Source organism: Phyllobates terribilis, unplaced genomic scaffold (genome assembly GCF_046119375.1).
Source record: "Phyllobates terribilis strain yellow unplaced genomic scaffold, ASM4611937v1 Scaffold_8__6_contigs__length_399053987, whole genome shotgun sequence".
Classification (NCBI taxonomy): Eukaryota; Metazoa; Chordata; class Amphibia; order Anura; family Dendrobatidae; genus Phyllobates; species Phyllobates terribilis.
The window spans coordinates 167403958-167429471 of record NW_027362768.1 but is presented as its reverse complement, the minus strand read 5'-3'; positions in this window follow the sequence as shown (position 1 = coordinate 167429471).

Sequence of the window (25514 nt, the reverse complement as noted above, 5' to 3'; positions counted from 1 at the left end):
CAAATTCAAAATAATTTTTACCTGCATCTAGCTCTGAAAAAATATTTTGGCTTGGGCTTGTAGCAGTGTGTGGGACTTGTTCTATTAGTCCATCTATAGTAACGTCAACCAGGTTGCAAATTCAAAATAATTTTTATCTGCATCTAGCTCTGAAAAAATATTTTGGCATCAGCTTGCAGCAGTGTGTGGGACTTGTTCTATTAGTCCATCTATACAAACCTCCACCAGGTTGCAAATTCAAAATAATTTTTATCTGTATCTAGCTCTGAAAAAATATTTTGGCTTCGGCTTGTAGCAGTGTGTGGGACTTCTTCTATTAGTGCATCTATACTATCCTCCACCAGGTTGCAAATTCAAAATAATTTTTATCTGCATCTAGCTCTGAAAAAATATTTTGGCTTCACCTTGTAGCAGTGTGTGGGACTTGTTCTATTAGTCCATCTATACTAACCTCCACCAGGTTGCAAATTCAAAATATTTTTTATCTGCATGTAGCTCTGAAAAAATATTTTGGCATTGGCTTGCAGCAGTTTGTGGGACTTGTTCTATTAGTCCATCTATACTAACCTCCACCAGGCTGCAAATTCAAAATAATTTTTACCTGCATCTAGCTCTGAAAAAATATTTTGGCTTCTGCTTGAAGCAGTGTGTGGGACTTGTTCTAGTAGTCCATCCATACTAACCTCTACCATGTTGCAAATTCAAAATAATTTTTATCTGCATCTAGCTCTTAAAAAATATTTTGGCTTCGGCTTGAAGCAGTGTGTGGGACTTGTTCTATTAGTCCATCTATACTAACCTCTACCAGGTTGCAAATTCAAAATAATTTTTATCTGCATCTAGCTCTGAAAAAATATTTTGGCTTCGGCTTGAAGCAGTGTGTGGGACTTGTTCTATTAGTCCATCTATACTAACCTCTACCAGGTTGCAAATTCAAAATAATTTTTATCTGCATCTAGATCTGAAAAAATATTTTGGCTTCGGCTTGTAGCAGTGTGTGGGACTTGTTCTATTAGTCCATCTATACTTTTCTCCACCAGGTTGCAAATTCAAAATAATTTTTAACTGCATCTAGCTCTGAAACAATATTTTGGCTTGGCTTGTAGCAGTGTGTGGGACATGTTTTATTAGTCCATCTATACTAACCTCCACAAGGTTGCAAATTCAAAATAATTTTTATCTGCATCTAGCTCTGAAAAAATATCTTGGCTTGGGCTTGTAGCAGTGTGTGGGACTTGTTCTATTAGTCCATCTATAGTAACCTCCACCAGGTTGCAAATTCAAAATAATTTTTATCTGCATCTAGATCTGAAAAAATATTTTGGCTTGGGCTTGTAGCAGTGTGTGGGACTTGTTCTATTAGTCCATCTATACTAACCTCCAACAGGTTGCAAATTCAAAATAATTTTTATCTGCATCTAGCTCTGAAAAAATATTTTGGCTTGGGCTTGTAGCAGTGTGTGGGACTTGTTCTATTAGTCCATCTATACCATCCTCCATCAGGTTGCAAATTCAAAATAATTTTTATCTGCATCTAGCTCTGAAAAAATATTTTGGCTTCGGCTTGTAGCAGTGTGTGGGACTTGTTCTATTAGTCGATCTATACTAACCTCCACCAGGTTGCAAATTCAAAATAATTTTTACCTGCATCTAGCTCTGAAAAAATATTTTGGCTTCGGCTTGTAGCAGTGTGTGGGACTTGTTCTATTAGTCCATCTATACTAACCCCCACCAGGTTGCAAATTCAAAATAATTTTTATCTGCATCTAGCTCTGAAAAAATATTTTGGCTTCGGCTTGTAGCAGTGTGTGGGACTTCTTCTATTAGTGCATCTATGCTATCCTCCACCAGGTTGCAAATTCAAAATAATTTTTATCTGCATCTAGCTCTGAAAAAATATTTTGGCTTCAGCTTGTAGCAGTGTGTGGGACTTGTTCTATTAGTCCATCTATACTAACCTCCACCAGGTTGCAAATTCAAAATATTTTTTATCTGGATGTAGCTCTGAAAAAATATTTTGGCATTGGCTTGTAGCAGTGTGTGGGACTTGTTCTATTAGTCCATCTATACTAACCTCCACCAGGCTGCAAATTCTTAATAATTTTTACCTGCATCTAGCTCTGAAAAAATATTTTGGCTTCTGCTTGAAGCAGTGTGTGGGACTTGTTCTAGTAGTCCATCCATACTAACCTCTACCATGTTGCAAATTCAAAATAACTTTTATCTGCATCTAGCTCTCAAAAAATATTTTGCTTCGGCTTGAAGCAGTGTGTGGGACTTGTTCTATTAGTCCATCTATACTAACCTCCACCAGGTTGCAAATTCAAAATAATTTTTATCTGCATCTTGCTCTGAAAAAATATTTTGGCTACGGCTTGTAGCAGTGTGTGGGACTAGTTCTATTAGTCCATCTATACTAATCTCCACAAGGTTGCAAATTCAAAATAATTTTTATCTGCATCTAGCTCTGAAAAAATAATTTGGCTTGGGCTTGTAGCAGTGGGTGGGACTTGTTTTATTAGTTCATCTATACTAACCTCCACCAGGTTGTAAATTCAAAATAATTTTTATCTGCATCTAGCTCTGAAAAAATATTTTGGCTTCAGTTTGAAGCAGTGTGTGGGACTTGTTCTATTAGTCCATCTATACTAACCTCCACCAGGTTGCAAATTCAAAATAATTTTTATCTGCATCTAGCTCTGAAAAAATATTTTGGCTTCGGCTTGTAGCAGTGTGTGGGACTTGTTCTATTAGTCCATCTATACTAATCTCCAACAGGTTGCAAATTCAAAATAATTTTTATCTGCGTCTAGCTCTGAAAAAATATTTTGGCTTGGGCTTGTAGCAGTGTGTGGGACTTGTTCTATTAGTCCATCTATACTAACCTCCACCAGGTTGCCAATTCTAAATAATTTTTATCTGCATCTAGCTGTAAAAAAATATTTTGGCTTCGGCTTGTACCATTGTGTGGGACTTGTTCTATTAGTCCATCTATACTAACCTCCAACAGGTTGCAAATTCAAAATAATTTTTATCTGCATCTAGATCTGAAAAAATATTTTGGCTTCAGCGTGTAGCAGTGTGTGGGACTTGTTCTATTAGTCCATCTATACTAACCTCCACCAGGTTGCAAATTCAAAATAATTTTTACCTGCATCTAGCTCTGAAAAAATATTTTGGCTTCGGCTTGTAGCAGTGTGTGGGACTTGTTCTATTAGTCCATCTATACAAACCTCCACCAGGTTGCAAATTCAAAATAATTTTTATCTGCATCTAGCTCTGAAAAAATATTTTGGCTACGACTTGTAGCAGTGTGTGGGACTAGTTCTATTAGTCCATCTATACTAATCTCCACAAGGTTGCAAATTCAAAATAATTTTTATCTGCATCTAGCTCTGAAAAAATATTTTGCTTCGGCTTGAAGCAGTGTGTGGGACTTGTTCTATTAGTCCATCTATACTAACCTCCACCAGGATGCAAATTCAAAATAATTTTTAACTGCGTCTAGCTCTGAAAAAATATTTTGGCTACGGCTTGTAGCAGTGTGTGGGACTAGTTCTATTAGTCCATCTATACTAATCTCCACAAGGTTGCAAATTCAAAATAATTTTTATCTGCATCTAGCTCTGAAAAAATATTTTGGCTTCGGCTTGAAGCAGTGTGTGGAACTTGTTCTATTAGTCCATCTATACTAAACTCTACCAGGTTGCAAATTCAAAATAATTTTTATCTGCATCTAGATCTGAAAAAATATTTTGGCTTCGGCTTGTAGCAGTGTGTGGGACTTGTTCTATTAATCCATCTATACGAACCTCCACCAGGTTGCAAATTCAAAATAATTTTTAACTGCTTCTAGCTCTGAAAAAATATTTTGGCTTGGCTTGTAGCAGTGTGTGGGACATGTTCTATTAGTCCATCTATACTAACCTCCACAAGGTTGCAAATTCAAAATAATTTTTATCTGCATCTAGCTCTGAAAAAATATTTTGGCTTCGGATTGTAGCAGTGTGTGGGACTTGTTCTATTAGTCCATCTATACTAACCTCCACCAGGTTGCAAATTCAAAATAATTTTTATCTGCATCTAGCTCTGAAAAAATATTTTGGCTTCGGCTTGTAGCAGTGTGTCGGGCTTGTTCTATTAGTCTATCTATACTAATCTCCACCAGGTTGCAAATTCAAAATAATTTTTATCTGCATCTAGCTCTGAAAAAATATTTTGGCTTCAGCTTGAAGCAGTGTGTGGGAATTGTTCTATTAGTCCATCTATACTAACCTCCACCAGGTTGCAAATTCAAAATAATTTTTATCTGCATCTAGCTCTGAAAAAATATTTTGGCTTCGGCTTGTAGCAGTGTGTGGAACTTGTTCTATTAGTCCATCTATACTAACCTCCACCAGGTTGCAAATTCAAAATAATTTTTATCTGCATCTAGCTCTGAAAAAATATTTTGGCTTCGGCTTGAAGCAGTGTGTGGGACTTGTTCTATTAGTCCATCTATACTAACCTCTACCAGGTTGCAAATTCAAAATAATTTTTATCTGCATCTAGATCTGAAAAAATATTTTGGCTTCGGCTTGTAGCAGTGTGTGGGACTTGTTCCATTAATCCATCTATACGAACCTCCACCAGGTTGCAAATTCAAAATAATTTTTAACTGCATCTAGCTCTGAAAAATTTTTTGGCGTGGCTTGTAGCAGTGTGTGGGACATGTTCTATTAGTCCATCTATACTAACCTCCACAAGGTTGCAAATTCAAAATAATTTTTATCTGCATCTAGCTCTGAAAAAATATTTTGGCTTGGGCTTGTAGCAGTGTGTGGGACTTGTTCTATTATTCCATCTATAGTAACCTCCACCAGGTTGCAAATTCAAAATAATTTTTATCTGCATCTAGCTGTAAAAAAATATTTTGGCTGAGGCTTTTAGCAGTGTGTGGGACTTGTTCTATTAGTCCATCTATACTAACATCCAACAGGTTGCAAATTCAAAATATTTTTTATCTGCATCTAGCTCTGAAAAAATATTTTTTGGCTTGGGCTTGTAGCAGTGTGATGGACTTGTACTATTAGTCCATCTATACTAACCTCCACCAGGTTGCGAATTCAAAATAATTTTTATCTGCATCTAGCTGTGAAAAAATATTTTGTCTTCGGCTTGTAGCAGTGTGTGGGACTTGTTCTATTAGTCTATCTATACTAACCTCCAACAGGTTGCAAATTCAAAATAATTTTTATCTGCATCTAGCTCTTAAAAAATATTTTGGCATCGGCTTGTAGCAGTGTGTGGGACTTGTTCTATTAGTCCATCTATACCATCCTCCATCAGGTTGCAAATTCAAAATAATTTTTATCTGCATCTAGCTCTGAAAAAATATTTTGGCTTCGGCGTGTAGCAGTGTGTGGGACTTGTTCTATTAGTCCATCTATACTAACCTCCACCAGGTTGCAAATTCAAAATAATTTTTATCTGCATCTAGCTCTGAAAAAACATTTTGGCTTCGGCTTGTAGCAGTGTGTGGGACTTGTTCTATTAGTCCATCTATACTAACCTCCACCAGGTTGCAAATTCAAAATAATTTTTATCTGCATCTAGCTCTGAAAAAATATTTTGGCTTCGGCTTGAAGCAGTGTGTGGGACTTGTTCTATTAGTCCATCTATACTAACCTCTACCAGGTTGCAAATTCAAAATAATTTTTATCTGCATCTAGATCTGAAAAAATATTTTGGCTTCGGCTTGTAGCAGTGTGTGGGACTTGTTCTATTAATCCATCTATACGAACCTCCACCAGGTTGCAAATTCAAAATAATTTTTAACTGCATCTAGCTCTGAAAAAATATTTTGGCTTGGCTTGTAGCAGTGTGTGGGACATGTTCTATTAGTCCATCTATACTAACCTCCACAAGGTTGCAAATTCAAAATAATTTTTATCTGCATCTAGCTCTGAAAAAATATTTTGGCTTGGGCTTGTAGCAGTGTGTGGGACTTGTTCTATTAGTCCATCTATACTAACCTCTACCAGGTTGCAAATTCAAAATAATTTTTATCTGCATCTAGATCTGAAAAAATATTTTGGCTTCAGCTTGTAGCAGTGTGTGGGACTTGTTCTATTAGTCCATCTATACTTTCCTCCACCAGGTTGCAAATTCAAAATAATTTTTAACTGCATCTAGCTCTGAAAAAATATTTTGGCTTGGCTTGTAGCAGTGTGTGGGACATGTTCTATTAGTCCATCTATACTAACCTCCACAAGGTTGCAAATTCAAAATAATTTTTATCTGCATCTAGCTCTGAAAAAATATTTTGGCTTGGGCTTGTAGCAGTGTGTGGGACTTGTTCTATTAGTCCATCTATAGTAACCTCCACCAAGTTGCAAATTCAAAATAATTTTTATCTGCATCTAGATCTGAAAAAATATTTTGGCTTGGGCTTGTAGCAGTGTGTGGGACTTGTTCTATTAGTCCATCTATACTAACCTCCAACAGGTTGCAAATTCAAAATACTTTTTATCTGCATCTAGCTCTGAAAAAATATTTTGGCTTGGGCTTGTAGCAGTGTGTGGGACTTGTTCTATTAGTCCATCTATACCATCCTCCATCAGGTTGCAAATTCAAAATAATTTTTATCTGCATCTAGCTCTGAAAAAATATTTTTTCTTCGGCTTTTAGCAGTGTGTGGGACTTGTTCTATTAGTCGATCTATACTAACCTCCACCAGGTTGCAAATTCAAAATAATTTTTACCTGCATCTAGCTCTGAAAAAATATTTTGGCTTCGGCTTGTAGCAGTGTGTGGGACTTGTTCTATTAGTCCATCTATACTAACCTCCACCAGGTTGCAAATTCAAAATAATTTTTATCTGCATCTAGCTCTGAAAAAATATTTTGGCTACGACTTGTAGCAGTGTGTGGGACTAGTTCTATTAGTCCATCTATACTAATCTCCACAAGGTTGCAAATTCAAAATAATTTTTATCTGCATCTAGCTCTGAAAAAATATTTTGCTTCGGCTTGAAGCAGTGTGTGGGACTTGTTCTATTAGTCCATCTATACTAACCTCCACCAGGATGCAAATTCAAAATAATTTTTAACTGCGTCTAGCTCTGAAAAAATATTTTGGCTACGGCTTGTAGCAGTGTGTGGGACTAGTTCTATTAGTCCATCTATACTAATCTCCACAAGGTTGCAAATTCAAAATAATTTTTATCTGCATCTAGCTCTGAAAAAATATTTTGGCTTCGGCTTGAAGCAGTGTGTGGAACTTGTTCTATTAGTCCATCTATACTAACCTCTACCAGGTTGCAAATTCAAAATAATTTTTATCTGCATCTAGATCTGAAAAAATATTTTGGCTTCGGCTTGTAGCAGTGTGTGGGACTTGTTCTATTAATCCATCTATACGAACCTCCACCAGGTTGCAAATTCAAAATAATTTTTAACTGCTTCTAGCTCTGAAAAAATATTTTGGCTTGGCTTGTAGCAGTGTGTGGGACATGTTCTATTAGTCTATCTATACTAATCTCCACCAGGTTGCAAATTCAAAATAATTTTTATCTGCATCTAGCTCTGAAAAAATATTTTGGCTTCAGCTTGAAGCAGTGTGTGGGACTTGTTCTATTAGTCCATCTATACTAACCTCCACCAGGTTGCAAATTCAAAATAATTTTTATCTGCATCTAGCTCTGAAAAAATATTTTGGCTTCGGCTTGTAGCAGTGTGTGGAACTTGTTCTATTAGTCCATCTATACTAACCTCCACCAGGTTGCAAATTCAAAATAATTTTTATCTGCATCTAGCTCTGAAAAAATATTTTGGCTTCGGCTTGAAGCAGTGTGTGGGACTTGTTCTATTAGTCCATCTATACTAACCTCTACCAGGTTGCAAATTCAAAATAATTTTTATCTGCATCTAGATCTGAAAAAATATTTTGGCTTCGGCTTGTAGCAGTGTGTGGGACTTGTTTCATTAATCCATCTATACGAACCTCCACCAGGTTGCAAATTCAAAATAATTTTTAACTGCATCTAGCTCTGAAAAAATATTTTGGCTTGGCTTGTAGCAGTGTGTGGGACATGTTCTATTAGTCCATCTATACTAACCTCCACAAGGTTGCAAATTCAAAATAATTTTTATCTGCATCTAGCTCTGAAAAAATATTTTGGCTTGGGCTTGTAGCAGTGTGTGGGACTTGTTCTATTATTCCATCTATAGTAACCTCCACCAGTTTGCAAATTCAAAATAATTTTTATCTGCATCTAGCTGTAAAAAAATATTTTGGCTGAGGCTTTTAGCAGTGTGTGGGACTTGTTCTATTAGTCCATCTATACTAACATCCAACAGGTTGCAAATTCAAAATATTTTTTATCTGCATCTAGCTCTGAAAAAATATTTTTTGGCTTGGGCTTGTAGCAGTGTGATGGACTTGTACTATTAGTCCATCTATACTAACCTCCACCAGGTTGCGAATTCAAAATAATTTTTATCTGCATCTAGCTGTGAAAAAATATTTTGGCTTCGGCTTGTAGCAGTGTGTGGGACTTGTTCTATTAGTCTATCTATACTAACCTCCAACAGGTTGCAAATTCAAAATAATTTTTATCTGCATCTAGCTCTTAAAAAATATTTTGGCATCGGCTTGTAGCAGTGTGTGGGACTTGTTCTATTAGTCCATCTATACCATCCTCCATCAGGTTGCAAATTCAAAATAATTTTTATCTGCATCTAGCTCTGAAAAAATATTTTGGCTTCGGCGTGTAGCAGTGTGTGGGACTTGTTCTATTAGTCCATCTATACTAACCTCCACCAGGTTGCAAATTCAAAATAATTTTTATCTGCATGTAGCTCTGAAAAAATATTTTGGCTTCGGCTTGTAGCAGTGTGTGGAAATTGTTCTATTAGTCCATCTATACTAACCTCCACCAGGCTGCAAATTCAAAATAATTTTTACCTGCATCTAGCTCTGAAAAATTATTTTGGCTTGGGCTTGTAGCAGTGTGTGGGACTTGTTCTATTAGTCCATCTATAGTAACCTCAACCAGGTTGCAAATTCAAAATAATTTTTATCTGCATCTAGCTCTGAAAAAATATTTTGGCATCGGCTTGCAGCAGTGTGTGGGACTTGTTCTATTAGTCCATCTATACTAACCTCCACCAGGTTGCAAATTCAAAATAATTTTTAACTGCATCTAGCTCTGAAAAAATATTTTGGCTTGGCTTGTAGCAGTGTGTGGGACATGTTCTATTAGTCCATCTATACTAACCTCCACAAGGTTGCAAATTCAAAATAATTTTTATCTGCATCTAGCTCTGAAAAAATATTTTGGCTTGGGCTTGTAGCAGTGTGTGGGACTTGTTCTATTAGTCCATCTATAGTAACCTACACCAGGTTGCAAATTCAAAATAATTTTTATCTGCATCTAGCTCTGAAAAAAAAATTTGGCTTCAGCTTCTAGCAGTGTGTGGGACTTGTCCTTTTAGTCCATCTATACTAACCTCCACCAGGTTGCAAATTCAAAATAATTTTTATCTGCATCTAGCTCTGAAAACATATTTTGGCTTTGGCTTGTAGCAGTGTGTGGGACTTTTTCTATTAGTCCATCTATACTATCCTCCACCAGGTTGCAAATTCAAAATAATTTTTATCTGCATCTAGCTCTGAAAAAATATTTTGGCTTCAGCTTGTAGCAGTGTGTGAGACTTGTTCTATTAGTCCATCTATACTAACCTCCACCAGGTTGCAAATTCAAAATAATTTTTATCTGCATGTAGCTCTGAAAAAATATTTTGGCTTCGGCTTGTAGCAGTGTGTGGAAATTGTTCTATTAGTCCATCTATACTAACCTCCACCAGGCTGCAAATTCAAAATAATTTTTACCTGCATCTAGCTCTGAAAAAATATTTTGGCTTGGGCTTGTAGCAGTGTGTGGGACTTGTTCTATTAGTCCATCTATAGTAACCTCAACCAGGTTGCAAATTCAAAATAATTTTTATCTGCATCTAGCTCTGAAAAAATATTTTGGCATCGGCTTGCAGCAGTGTGTGGGACTTGTTCTATTAGTCCATCTATACTAACCTCTACCAGGTTGCAAATTTAAAATAATTTTTATCTGCATCTAGATCTGAAAAAATATTTTGGCTTCGGCTTGTAGCAGTGTGTGGGACTTGTTCTATTAGTCCATCTATACTTTCCTCCACCAGGTTGCAAATTCAAAATAATTTTTAACTGCATCTAGCTCTGAAAAAATATTTTGGCTGTGCTTGTAGCAGTGTGTGGGACTTGTTTTATTAGTCCATCTATACTAACCTCCACCAGGTTGCAAAATCAAAATAATTTTTACCTGCATGTAGCTCTGAAAAAATATTTTGGCATTGGCTTGTAGCAGTGTGTGGAAATTGTTCTATTAGTCCATCTATACTAACCTCCACCAGGCTGCAAATTCAAAATAATATTTACCTGCATCTTGCTCTGAAAAAATATTTTGGCTTGGGCTTGTAGCAGTGTGTGGGACTTGTTCTATTAGTCCATCTATAGTAACCTCAATAAGGTTGCAAATTCAAAATAATTTTTATCTGCATCTAGCTCTGAAAAAATATTTTGGCATCGGCTTGCAGCAGTGTGTGGGACTTGTTCTATTAGTCCATCTATGCTAAGCTCTACCAGGTTGCAAATTCAAAATAATTTTTATCTACATCTAGCTCTGAAAAAATATTTTGGCTTCGGCTTGTAGCAGTGTGTGGGACTTGTTCTATTAGTTCATCTATACTAACCTCCACCAGGTTGTAAATTCAAAACAATTTTTATCTGCATCTAGCTGTGAAAAAATATTTTGGCTTCGGCTTGTAGCAGTGTGTGGTACTTGTTCTATTAGTCCATCTATACTAACCTCCAACAGGTTGCAAATTCAAAATAATTTTTATCTGCGTCTAGCTCTGAAAAAATATTTTGGCTTGGGCTTGTAGCAGTGTGATGGACTTGTTCTATTAGTCCATCTATACTAACCTCCACCAGGTTGCCAATTCTAAATAATTTTTATCTGCATCTAGCTGTAAAAAAATATTTTGGCTTCGGCTTGTAGCATTGTGCGGGACTTGTTCTATTAGTCCATCTATACTAACCTCCAACAGGTTGCAAATTCAAAATAATTTTTATCTGCATCTAGATCTGAAAAAATATTTTGTCTTCAGCGTGTAGCAGTGTGTGGGACTTGTTCTATTAGTCCATCTATACTAACCTCCACCAGTTTGCAAATTCAAAATAATTTTTATCTGCATCTAGCTCTGAAAAAATATTTTGGCTTGGGCTTATAGCAGTGTGTGGGACTTGTTCTATTAGTCCATCTATACCATCCTCCATCAGGTTGCAAATTCAAAATAATTTTTATCTGCATCTAGCTCTGAAAAAATATTTTGGCTTCGGCTTGTAGCAGTGTGTGGGACTTGTTCTATTAGTCGATCTATACTAACCTCCACCAGGTTGCAAATTCAAAATAATTTTTACGTGCATCTAGCTCTGAAAAAATATTTTGGCTTCGGCTTGTAGCAGTGTGTGGGACTTGTTCTATTAGTCCATCTATACAAACCTCCACCAGGTTGCAAATTCAAAATAATTTTTATCTGCATCTAGCTCTGAAAAAATATTTTGGCTTCGGCTTGTAGCAGTGTGTGGGACTTCTTCTATTAGTGCATCTATACTATCCTCCACCAGGTTGCAAATTCAAAATAATTTTTTCTGCATCTAGCTCAGAAAAAATATTTTGGCTTCAGCTTGTAGCAGTGTGTGGGACTTGTTCTATTAGTCCATCTATACTAACCTCCACCAGGTTGCAAATTCAAAATATTTTTTATCTGCATGTAGCTCTGAAAAAATATTTTGGCATTGGCTTGCAGCAGTGTGTGGGACTTGTTCTATTAGTCCATCTATACTAACCTCCACCAGGCTGCAAATTCAAAATAATTTTTACCTGCATCTAGCTCTGAAAAAATATTTTGGCTTCTGCTTGAAGCAGTGTGTGGGACTTGTTCTAGTAGTCCATCCATACTAACCTCTACCATGTTGCAAATTCAAAATAATTTTTATCTGCATCTAGCTCTTAAAAAATATTTTGGCTTCGGCTTGAAGCAGTGTGTGGGACTTGTTCTATTAGTCCATCTATACTAACCTCTACCAGGTTGCAAATTCAAAATAATTTTTATCTGCATCTATCTCTGAAAAAATATTTTGGCTTCGGCTTGAAGCAGTGTGTGGGACTTGTTCTATTAGTCCATCTATACTAACCTCTACCAGGTTGCAAATTCAAAATAATTTTTATCTGCATCTAGATCTGAAAAAATATTTTGGCTTCGGCTTGTAGCAGTGTGTGGGACTTGTTCTATTAGTCCATCTATACTTTCCTCTACCAGGTTGCAAATTCAAAATAATTTTTAACTGCATCTAGCTCTGAAAAAATATTTTGGCTTGGCTTGTAGCAGTGTGTGGGACATGTTCTATTAGTCCATCTATACTAACCTCCACAAGGTTGCAAATTCAAAATAATTTTTATCTGCATCTAGCTCTGAAAAAATATTTTGGCTTGGGCTTGTAGCAGTGTGTGGGACTTGTTCTATTAGTCCATCTATAGTAACCTCCACCAGGTTGCAAATTCAAAATAATTTTTATCTGCATCTAGATCTGAAAAAATATTTTGGCTTGGGCTTGTAGCAGTGTGTGGGACTTGTTCTATTAGTCCATCTATACTAACCTCCAACAGGTTGCAAATTCAAAATAATTTTTTATCTGCATCTAGCTCTGAAAAAATATTTTGGCTTCGGCTTGTAGCAGAGTGTGGGACTTCTTCTATTAGTGCATCTATACTATCCTCCACCAGGTTGCAAATTCAAAATAATTTTTATCTGCATCTAGCTCTGAAAAAATATTTTGGCTTCAGCTTGTAGCAGTGTGTGGGACTTGTTCTATTAGTCCATCTATACTAACCTCCACCAGGTTGCCAATTCTAAATAATTTTTATCTGCATCTAGCTGTAAAAAAATATTTTGGCTTCGGCTTGTAGCATTGTGTGGGACTTGTTCTATTAGTCCATCTATACTAACCTCCAACAGGTTGCAAATTCAAAATAATTTTTATCTGCAACTAGATCTGAAAAAATATTTTGGCTTCAGCGTGTAGCAGTGTGTGGGACTTGTTCTATTAGTCGATCTATACTAACCTCCACCAGGTTGCAAATTCAAAATATTTTTTATCTGCATGTAGCTCTGAAAAAATATTTTGGTATTGGCTTGTAGCAGTGTGTGGGACTTGTTCTATTAGTCCATCTATACTAACCTCCACCAGGCTGCAAATTCTTAATAATTTTTACCTGCATCTAGCTCTGAAAAAATATTTTGGCTTCTGCTTGAAGCAGTGTGTGGGACTTGTTCTAGTAGTCCATCCATACTAACCTCTACCATGTTGCAAATTCAAAATAACTTTTATCTGCATCTAGCTCTGAAAAAATATTTTGCTTCGGCTTGAAGCAGTGTGTGGGACTTGTTCTATTAGTCCATCTATACTAACCTCCACCAGGTTGCAAATTCAAAATAATTTTTATCTGCATCTAGCTCTGAAAAAATATTTTCGCTTCGGCTTGAAGCAGTGTGTGGGACTTGTTCTATTAGTCCATCTATACTAACCTCCACCAGGTTGCAAATTCAAATTAATTTTTATCTGCATCTAGCTCTGAAAAAATATTTTGGCTTCGGCTTGTAGCAGTGTGTGGGACTTGTTCTATTAGTCCATCTATACTAACCTCCACCAGGTTGCAAATTCAAAATAATTTTTATCTGCATCTAGCTCTGAAAAAATATTTTGGCTTCGGCTTGAAGCAGTGTGTGGGACTTGTTCTATTAGTCCATCTATACTAACCTCTACCAGGTTGCAAATTCAAAATAATTTTTATCTGCATCTAGATCTGAAAAAATATTTTCGCTTCGGCTTGTAGCAGTGTGTGGGACTTGTTCTATTAATCCATCTATACGAACCTCCACCAGGTTGCAAATTCAAAATAATTTTTAACTGCATCTAGCTCTGAAAAAATATTTTGGCTTGGCTTGTAGCAGTGTGTGGGACATGTTCTATTAGTCCATCTATACTAACCTCTACCAGGTTGCAAATTCAAAATAATTTTTATCTGCATCTAGCTGTGAAAAAATATTTTGGCTTCGGCTTGTAGCAGTGTGTGGGACTTGTTCTATTAGTCTATCTATACTAACCTCCAACAGGTTGCAAATTCAAAATAATTTTTATCTGCATCTAGCTCTGAAAAAATATTTTGGCTTTGGCTTGTAGCAGTGTGTGCGACTTTTTCTATTAGTCCATCTATACTATCCTCCACCAGGTTGCAAATTCAAAATAATTTTTATCTGCATCTAGCTGTGAAAAAATATTTTGGCTTCGGCTTGTAGCAGTGTGTGGGACTTGTTCTATTAGTCCATCTATACTATCCTCCACCAGGTTGCAAATTCAAAATAATTTTTATCTGCATCTAGCTCTGAAAAAATATTTTGGCTTCAGCTTGTAGCAGTGTGTGAGACTTGTTCTATTAGTCCATCTATACTAACCTCCACCAGGTTGCAAATTCAAAATAATTTTTATCTGCATGTAGCTCTGAAAAAATATTTTGGCATTGGCTTGTAGCAGTGTGTGGAAATTGTTCTATTAGACCATCTATACTAACCTCCACCAGGCTGCAAATTCAAAATAATTTTTACCTGCATCTAGCTCTGAAAAAATATTTTGGCTTGGGCTTGTAGCAGTGTGTGGGACTTGTTCTATTAGTCCATCTATAGTAACCTCAACCAGGTTGCAAATTCAAAATAATTTTTATCTGCATCTAGCTCTGAAAAAATATTTTGGCATCGGTTTGCAGCAGTGTGTGGGACTTGTTCTATTAGTCCATCTATACTAAGCTCTACCAGGTTGCAAATTCACAATAATTTTTATCTACATCTAGCTCTGAAAAAATATTTTGGCTTCGGCTTGTAGCAGTGTGTGGGACTTGTTCTATTAGTTCATCTATACTAACCTCCACCAGGTTGTAAATTCAAAACAATTTTTATCTGCATTTAGCTGTGAAAAAATATTTTGGCTTCGGCTTGGAGCAGTGTGTGGTACTTGTTCTATTAGTCCATCTATACTAACCTCCAACAGGTTGCAAATTCAAAATAATTTTTACCTGCATCTAGCTCTGAAAAAATATTTTGGCTTGAGCTTGTAGCAGTGTGTGGGACTTGTTCTATTAGTCCATCTATAGTAACCTCAACCAGGTTGCAAATTCAAAATAATTTTTATCTGCATCTAGCTCTGAAAAAATATTTTGGCATCGGTTTGCAGCAGTGTGTGGGACTTGTTCTATTAGTCCATCTATACTAAGCTCTACCAGGTTGCAAATTCACAATAATTTTTATCTACATCTAGCTCTGAAAAAATATTTTGGCTTCGGCTTGTAGCAGTGTGTGGGACTTGTTCTATTAGTTCATCTATACTAACCTCCACCAGGTTGTAAATTCAAAACAATTTTTATCTGCATTTAGCTGTGAAAAAATATTTTGGCTTCGGCTTGGAGCAGTGTGTGGTACTTGTTCTATTAGTCCATCTATACTAACCTCCAACAGGTTGCAAATTCAAAATAATTTTTATCTGCGTCTAGCTCTGAAAAAATATTTTGGCTTGGGCTTGTAGCAGTGTGATGGACTTGTTCTATTAGTCCATCTATACTAACCTCCACCAGGTTGCCAATTCTAAATAATTTTTATCTGCATCTAGCTGTAAAAAAATATTTTGGCTTCGGCTTGTAGCATTGTGTGGGACTTGTTCTATTAGTCCATCTATACTAACCTCCAACAGGTTGCAAATTCAAAATAATTTTTATCTGCATCTAGATCTGAAAAAATATTTTGGCTTCAGCGTGTAGCAGTGTGTTGGACTTGTTCTATTAGTCCATCTATACTAACCTCCACTAGGTTGCAAATTCAAAATAATTTTTATCTGCATCTAGCTCTGAAAAAATATTTTGGCTTGGGCTTGTAGCAGTGTGTGGGACTTGTTCTATTAGTCCATCTATACCATCCTCCATCAGGTTGGAAATTCAAAATAATTTTTATCTGCATCTAGCTCTGAAAAAATTTTTTGGCTTCGGCTTGTAGCAGTGTGTGGTACTTGTTCTATTAGTCCATCTATACTAACCTCCAACAGGTTGCAAATTCAAAATAATTTTTATCTGCGTCTAGCTCTGAAAAAATATTTTGGCTTGGGCTTGTAGCAGTGTGATGGACTTGTTCTATTAGTCCATCTATACTAACCTCCACCAGGTTGCCAATTCTAAATAATTTTTATCTGCATCTAGCTGTAAAAAAATATTTTGGCTTCGGCTTGTAGCAGTGTGTGGGACTTGTTCTATTAGTCCATCTATACTAACCTCTACCAGGTTGCAAATTCAAAATAATTTTTATCTGCATCTAGCTCTGAAAAAATATTTTGGCTTCGTCTTGAAGCAGTGTGTGGGACTTGTTCTATTAGTCCATCTATACTAACCTCTACCAGGTTGCAAATTCAAAATAATTTTTATCTGCATCTAGATCTGAAAAAATATTTTGGCTTCGGCTTGTAGCAGTGTGTGGGACTTGTTCTATTAATCCATCTATACGAACCTCCACCAGGTTGCAAATTCAAAATAATTTTTAACTGCATCTAGCTCGGAAAAAATATTTTGGCTTGGCTTGTAGCAGTGTGTGGGACATGTTCTATTAGTCCATCTATACTAACCTCCACAAGGTTGCAAATTCAAAATAATTTTTATCTGCATCTAGCTCTGAAAAAATATTTTGGCATCGGCTTGTAGCACTGTGTGGGACTTGTTCTATTAGTCCATCTATAGTAACCTCCACCAGGTTGCAAATTCAAAATAATTTTTATCTGCATCTAGCTCTGAAAAAATATTTTGGCTTCGGCTTGTAGCAGTGTGTGGGACTTGTTCTATTAGTCCATCTATACTAACCTCCACCAGGTTGGAAATTCAAAATAATTTTTATCTGCATCTAGCTGTAAAAAAATATTTTGGCTGAGGCTTGGAGCAGTGTGTGGGACTTGTTCTATTAGTCCATCTATACTAACCTCCAACAGGCTGCAAATTCAAAATATTTTTTATCTGCATCTAGCTCTGAAAAAATATTTTGGCTTGGGCTTGTAGCAGTGTGGTGGACTTGTACTATTAGTCCATCTATACTAACCTCCACCATGTTGCCAATTCAAAATAATTTTTAACTGCATCTAGCTGTGAAAAAATATTTTGGCTTCGGCTTGTAGCAGTGTGTGGGACTTGTTCTATTAGTCTATCTATACAAACCTCCAACAGGTTGCAAATTCAAAATAATTTTTATCTGCATCTAGCTCTTAAAAAATATTTTGGCATCGGCTTGTAGCAGTGTGTGGGACTTGTTCTATTAGTCCATCTATACTAACCTCCACCAGGTTGCAAATTCAAAATAATTTTTATCTGCATCTAGCTCTGAAAAAAAATTTTGGCTTCAGCTTCTAGCAGTGTGTGGGACTTGTTATATTAGTCCATCTACACTAACCTCCACCAGGTTGCAAATTCAAAATAATTTTTATCTGCATGTAGCTCTGAAAAAATATTTTGGCAATGGCTTGTAGCAGTGTGTGGAAATTGTTCTATTAGTCCATCTATACTAACCTCCACCAGGCTGCAAATTCAAAATAATTTTTACCTGCATCTAGCTCTGAAAAAATATTTTGGCTTGGGCTTGTAGCAGTGTGTGGGACTTGTTCTATTAGTCCATCTATAGTAACCTCAACCAGGTTGCAAATTCAAAATAATTTTTATCTGCATCTAGCTCTGAAAAAATATTTTGGCATCGGCTTGCAACAGTGTGTGGGACTTGTTCTATTAGTCCATCTATACTAACCTCTACAAGGTTGCAAATTCAAAATAATTTTTATCTGCATCTAGATCTGAAAAAATATTTTGGCTTCGGCTTGTAGCAGTGTGTGGGACTTGTTTTATTAGTCCATCTATACTTTCCTCCACCAGGTTGCAATTTCAAAATAATTTTTAACTGCATCTAGCTCTGAAAAAATATTTTGGCTTTGCTTGTAGCAGTGTGTGGGACTTGTTTTATTAGTCCATCTATACTAACCTCCACCAGGTTGCAAATTGAAAATAATTTTTACCTGCATGTAGCTCTGAAAAAATATTTTGGCATTGGCTTGTAGCAGTGTGTGGAAATTGTTCTATTAGTCCATCTATACTAACCTCCACCAGGTTGCAAATTCAAAATAATTTTTATCTGCATCTAGCTCTGAAAAAATATTTTGGCTTCGGATTGTAGCAGTGTGTGGGACTTGTTCTATTAGTCAATCTATACTAACCTCCACCAGGTTGCAAATTCAAAATAATTTTTACCTGCATCTAGCTCTGAAAAAATATTTTGGCTTCGGCTTGTAGCAGTGTGTGGGACTTGTTCTATTAGTCCATCTATACAAACCTCCACCAGGTTGCAAATACAAAATAATTTTTATCTGCATCTAGCTCTGAAAAAATATTTTGGCTTCGGCTTGTAGCAGTGTGTGGGACTTCTTCTATTAGTGCATCTATACTATCCTTCACCAGGTTGCAAATTCAAAATAATTTTTATCTGCATCTAGCTCTGAAAAAATATTTTGGCTTCAGCTTGTAGCAGTGTGTGGGACTTGTTCTATTAGTCCATCTATACTAACGTCCACCAGGTTGCAAATTCAAAATATTTTTTATCTGCATGTAGCTCTGAAAAAATATTTTGGCGTTGGCTTGCAGCAGTGTGTGGGACTTGTTCTATTAGTCCATCTATACTAACCTCCACCAGGCTGCAAATTTTTAATAATTTTTACCTGCATCTAGCTCTGAAAAAATATTTTGGCTTCTGCTTGAAGCAGTGTGTGGGACTTGTTCTAGTAGTCCATCCATACTAACCTCTACCATGTTGCAAATTCAAAATAATTTTTATCTGCATCTAGCTCTTAAAAAATATTTTGTCTTCGGCTTGAAGCAGTGTGTGGGACTTGTTCTATTAGTCCATCTATACTAACCTCTACCAGGTTGCAAATTCAAAATAATTTTTATCTGCATCTAGCTCTGAAAAAATATTTTGACTTCGGCTTGAAGCAGTGTGTGGGAGTTGTTCTATTAGTGCATCTATACTAACCTCTACCAGGTTGCAAATTCAAAATAATTTTTATCTGCATCTAGATCTGAAAAAATATTTTGGCTTCGGCTTGTAGCAGTGTGTGGGACTTGTTCTATTAGTCCATCTATACTAACCTCCACAAGGTTGCAAATTCAAAATAATTTTTATCTGCATCTAGCTCTGAAAAAATATTTTGGCTTGGGCTTGTAGCAGTGGGTTGGACTTGTTCTATTAGTCCATCTATAGTAACCTCCACCAGATTGCAAATTCAAAATAATTTTTATCTGCATCTAGATCTGAAAAAATATTTTGGCTTGGGCTTGTAGCAGTGTGTGGGACTTGTTCTATTAGTCCATCTATACTAACCTCCAACAGGTTGCAAATTCAAAATAATTTTTATCTGCATCTAGCTCTGAAAAAATATTTTGGCTTGGGCTTGTAGCAGTGTGTGGGACTTGTTCTATTAGTCCATCTATACCATCCTCCATCAGGTTGCAAATTCAAAATAATTTTTATCTGCATCTAGCTCTGAAAAAATATTTTGGCTTCGGCTTGTAGCAGTGTGTGGGACTTGTTCTATTAGTCGATCTATACTAACCTCCACCAGGTTGCAAATTCAAAATAATTTTTACCTGCTTCTAGCTCTGAAAAAATATTTTGGCTTCGGCTTGTAGCAGTGTGTGGGACTTGTTCTATTAGTCCATCTATACTAACCTCCACCAGGCTGCAAATTCTTAATAATTTTTACCTGCATCTAGCTCTGAAAAAATATTTTGGCTTCTGCTTGAAGCAGTGTGTGGGACTTGTTCTAGTAGTCCATCCATACTAACCTCTACCATGATGCAAATTCAAAATAACTTTTATCTGCATCTAGCTCTGAAAAAATATTTTGCTTCGGCTTGAAGCAGTGTGTGGGACTTGTTCTATTAGTCCATCTATACTAACCTCCACCAGGTTGCAAATTCAAAATAATTTTTATCTGCATCTAGCTCTGAAAAAATATTTTGGCTACGGCTTGTAGCAGTGTGTGGGACTAGTTCTATTAGTCCATCTATACTAATCTCCACAAGGTTGCAAATTCAAAATAATTTTTATCTGCATCTAGCTCTGAAAAAATATTTTGGCTTGGGCTTGTAGCAGTGTGTGGGACTTGCTCTATTAGTCCATCTATAGTAACCTCCACCAGGTTGCAAATTCAAAATAATTTTTATCTGCATCTAGCTCTGAAAAAATATTTTGGCTTCGGCTTGTAGCAGTGTGTGGGACTTGTTCTATTAGTCCATCTATACTAACCTCCACCAGGTTGCAAATTCAAAATAATTTTTATCTGCATCTAGCTGTAAAAAAATATTTTGGCTGAGGCTTGTAGCAGTGTGTGGGACTTTTTCTATTAGTCCATCTATACTAACCTCCACCAGGTTGCAAATTCAAAATATTTTTTATCTGCATGTAGCTCTGAAAAAATATTTTGGCTTCGGCTTGAAGCCGTGTGTGGGACTTGTTCTATTAGTCCATCTATACTAACCTCTACCAGGTTGCAAATTCAAAATAATTTTTATCTGCATCTAGCTCTGAAAAAATATTTTGGCTTCGGCTTGTAGCAGTGTGTGGGACTTGTTCTATTAGTCAATCTATACTAACCTCCACCAGGTTGCAAATTCAAAATAATTTTTACCTGCATCTAGCTCTGAAAAAATATTTTGGCTTCGGCTTCTAGCAGTGTGTGGGACTTGTTCTATTAGTCCATCTATACAAACCTCCACCAGGTTGCAAATACAAAATAATTTTTATCTGCATCTAGCTCTGAAAAAATATTTTGGCTTCGGCTTGTAGCAGTGTGTGGGACTTCTTCTATTAGTGCATCTATACTATCCTTCACCAGGTTGCAAATTCAAAATAATTTTTATCTGCATCTAGCTCTGAAAAAATATTTTGGCTTCAGCTTGTAGCAGTGTGTGGGACTTGTTCTATTAGTCCATCTATACTAACGTCCACCAGGTTGCAAATTCAAAATATTTTTTATCTGCATGTAGCTCTGAAAAAATATTTTGGCGTTGGCTTGCAGCAGTGTGTGGGACTTGTTCTATTAGTCCATCTATACTAACCTCCACCAGGCTGCAAATTCTTAATAATTTTTACCTGCATCTAGCTCTGAAAAAATATTTTGGCTTCTGCTTGAAGCAGTGTGTGGGACTTGTTCTAGTAGTCCATCCATACTAACCTCTACCATGTTGCAAATTCAAAATAATTTTTATCTGCATCTAGCTCTTAAAAAATATTTTGTCTTCGGCTTGAAGCAGTGTGTGGGACTTGTTCTATTAGTCCATCTATACTAACCTCTACCAGGTTGCAAATTCAAAATAATTTTTATCTGCATCTAGCTCTGAAAAAATATTTTGACTTCGGCTTGAAGCAGTGTGTGGGAGTTGTTCTATTAGTGCATCTATACTAACCTCTACCAGGTTGCAAATTCAAAATAATTTTTATCTGCATCTAGATCTGAAAAAATATTTTGGCTTCGGCTTGTAGCAGTGTGTGGGACTTGTTCTATTAGTCCATCTATACTAACCTCCACAAGGTTGCAAATTCAAAATAATTTTTATCTGCATCTAGCTCTGAAAAAATATTTTGGCTTGGGCTTGTAGCAGTGTGTGGGACTTGTTCTATTAGTCCATCTATAGTAACCTCCACCAGATTGCAAATTCAAAATAATTTTTATCTGCATCTAGATCTGAAAAAATATTTTGGCTTGGGCTTGTAGCAGTGTGTGGGACTTGTTCTATTAGTCCATCTATACTAACCTCCAACAGGTTGCAAATTCAAAATAATTTTTATCTGCATCTAGCTCTGAAAAAATATTTTGGCTTGGGCTTGTAGCAGTGTGTGGGACTTGTTCTATTAGTCCATCTATACCATCCTCCATCAGGTTGCAAATTCAAAATAATTTTTATCTGCATCTAGCTCTGAAAAAATATTTTGGCTTCGGCTTGTAGCAGTGTGTGGGACTTGTTCTATTAGTCGATCTATACTAACCTCCACCAGGTTGCAAATTCAAAATAATTTTTACCTGCATCTAGCTCTGAAAAAATATTTTGGCTTCGGCTTGTAGCAGTGTGTGGGACTTGTTCTATTAGTCCATCTATACTAACCTCCACCAGGCTGCAAATTCTTAATAATTTTTACCTGCATCTAGCTCTGAAAAAATATTTTGGCTTCTGCTTGAAGCAGTGTGTGGGACTTGTTCTAGTAGTCCATCCATACTAACCTCTACCATGATGCAAATTCAAAATAACTTTTATCTGCATCTAGCTCTGAAAAAATATTTTGCTTCGGCTTGAAGCAGTGTGTGGGACTTGTTCTATTAGTCCATCTATACTAACCTCCACCAGGTTGCAAATTCAAAATAATTTTTATCTGCATCTAGCTCTGAAAAAATATTTTTTAACTACGGCTTGTAGCAGTGTGTGGGACTAGTTCTATTAGTCCATCTATACTAATCTCCAGAAGGTTGCAAATTCAAAATAATTTTTATCTGCATCTAGCTCTGAAAAAATATTTTGGCTTGGGCTTGTAGCAGTGTGTGGGACTTGCTCTATTAGTCCATCTATAGTAACCTCCACCAGGTTGCAAATTCAAAATAATTTTTATCTGCATCTAGCTCTGAAAAAATATTTTGGCTTCGGCTTGTAGCAGTGTGTGGGACTTGTTCTATTAGTCCATCTATACTAACCTCCACCAGGTTGCAAATTCAAAATAATTTTTATCTGCATCTAGCTGTAAAAAAATATTTTGGCTGAGGCTTGCAGCAGTGTGTGGGACTTTTTCTATTAGTCCATGTATACTAACCTCCACCAGGTTGCAATTTCAAAATATTTTTTATCTGCATGTAGCTCTGAAAAAATATTTTGGCTTCGGCTTGAAGCCGTGTGTGGGACTTGTTCTATTAGTCCATCTATACTAACCTCTACCAGGTTGCAAATTCAAAATAATTTTTATCTGCATCTAGCTCTGAAAAAATATTTTGGCCTCGGCTTGAAGCAGTGTGTGGGACTTGTTCTATTAGTCCATCTATACTTTCCTCCACCAGGTTGCAAATTCAAAATAATTTTTACCTGCATCTAGCTCTGAAAAAATATTTTGGCTTGGGCTTGTAGCAGTGTGTGGGACTTGTTCTATTAGTCCATCTATAGTAACCTCAACCAGGTTGCAAATTCAAAATAATTTTTATCTGCATCTAGCTCTGAAAAAATATTTTGGCATCGGCTTACAGCAGTGTGTGGGACTTGTTCTATTAGTCCATCTATACTAAGCTCTACCAGGTTGCAAATTCAAAATAATTTTTATCTACATCTAGCTCTGAAAAAATATTTTGGCCTCGGCTTGTAGCAGTGTGTGGGACTAGTTCTATTACTTCATCTATACTAACCTCCACCAGGTTGTAAATTCAAAACAATTTTTATCTGCATCTAGCTGTGAAAAAATATTTTGGCTTCGGCTTGTAGCAGTGTGTGGTACTTGTTCTATTAGTCCATCTATACTAACCTCCAACAGGTTGCAAATTCAAAATAATTTTTATCTGCGTCTAGCTCTGAAAAAATATTTTAGCTTGGGCTTGTAGCAGTGTGATGGACTTGTTCTATTAGTCCATCTATACTAACCTCCACCAGGTTGCCAATTCTAAATAATTTTTATCTGCATCTAGCTGTAAAAAAATATTTTGGCTTCGGCTTGTAGCATTGTGTGGGACTTGTTCTATTAGTCCATCTATACTAACCTCCAACTGGTTGCAAATTCAAAATAATTTTTATCTGCATCTAGCTCTGAAAAAATATTTTGGCTTCAGCGTGTAGCAATGTGTGGGACTTGTTCTATTAGTCCATCTATACTAACCTCCACCAGGTTGCAAATTCAAAATAACTTTTATCTGCATCTAGCTCTGAAAAAATATTTTGGCTTGGGCTTGTAGCAGTGTGTGGGACTTGTTCTATTAGTCCATCTATACCATCCTCCATCAGGTTGCAAATTCAAAATAATTTTTATCTGCATCTAGCTCTGAAAAAATATTTTGGCTTCGGCTTGTAGCAGTGTGTGGGACTTGTTCTATTAGTCGATCTATACTAACCTCCACCAGGTTGCAAATTCAAAATAATTTTTACCTGCATCTAGCTCTGAAAAAATATTTTCGCTTCGGCTTGTAGAAGTGTGTGGGACTTGTTCTATTAGTCCATCTATACTAACCTCCACCAGGTTGCAAATTCAAAATAATTTTTATGTTCATCTAGCTCTGAAAAAATATTTTGGCTTCGGCTTGTAGCAGTGTGTGGGACTTTTTCTATTAGTGCATCTATACTATCCTCCACCAGGTTGCAAATTCAAAATAATTTTTATCTGCATCTAGCTCTGAAAAAATATTTTGGCTTCAGCTTGTAGCAGTGTGTGGGACTTATTCTATTAGTCCATCTATACTAACCTCCACCAGGTTGCAAATTCAAATTATTTTTTATCTGCATGTAGCTCTGAAAAAATATTTTGGCTTCGGCTTGAAGCAGTGTGTGGGACTTGTTCTATTAGTCCATCTATACTAACCTCTACCAGGTTGCAAATTCAAAATAATTTTTATCTGCATCTAGCTCTGAAAAAATATTTTGGCTTCGTCTTGAAGCAGTGTGTGGGACTTGTTCTATTAGTCCATCTATACTAACCTCTGCCAGGTTGCAAATTCAAAATAATTTTTATCTGCATCTAGATCTGAGAAAATATTTTGGCTTCGGCTTGTAGCAGTCTGTGGGACTTGTTCTATTAGTCCATCTATACTTTCCTCCACCAGGTTGCAAATTCAAAATAATTTTTAACTGCATCTAGCTCTGAAAAAATATTTTGGCTTGGCTTGTAGCAGTGTGTGGGACATTTTCTATTAGTCCATCTATACTAACATCCACCAGGCTGCAAATTCTTAATAATTTTTACCTGCATCTAGCTCTGAAAAAATATTTTGGCTTCTGCTTGAAGCAGTGTGTGGGACTTGTTCTAGTAGTCCATCCATACTAACCTCTACCATGTTGCAAATTCAAAAAATTTTTATCTGCATCTAGCTCTGAAAAAATATTTTGCTTCGGCTTGAAGCAGTGTGTGGGACTTGTTCTATTAGTCTATCTATACTAACCCCTACCAGGTTGCAAATTCAAAATAATTTTTATCTGCATCTAGCTCTGAAAAAATATTTTGGCTTCGGCTTGAAGCAGTGTGTGGGACTTGTTCTATTAGTCCATCTATACTAACCTCTACCAGGTTGCAAATTCAAAA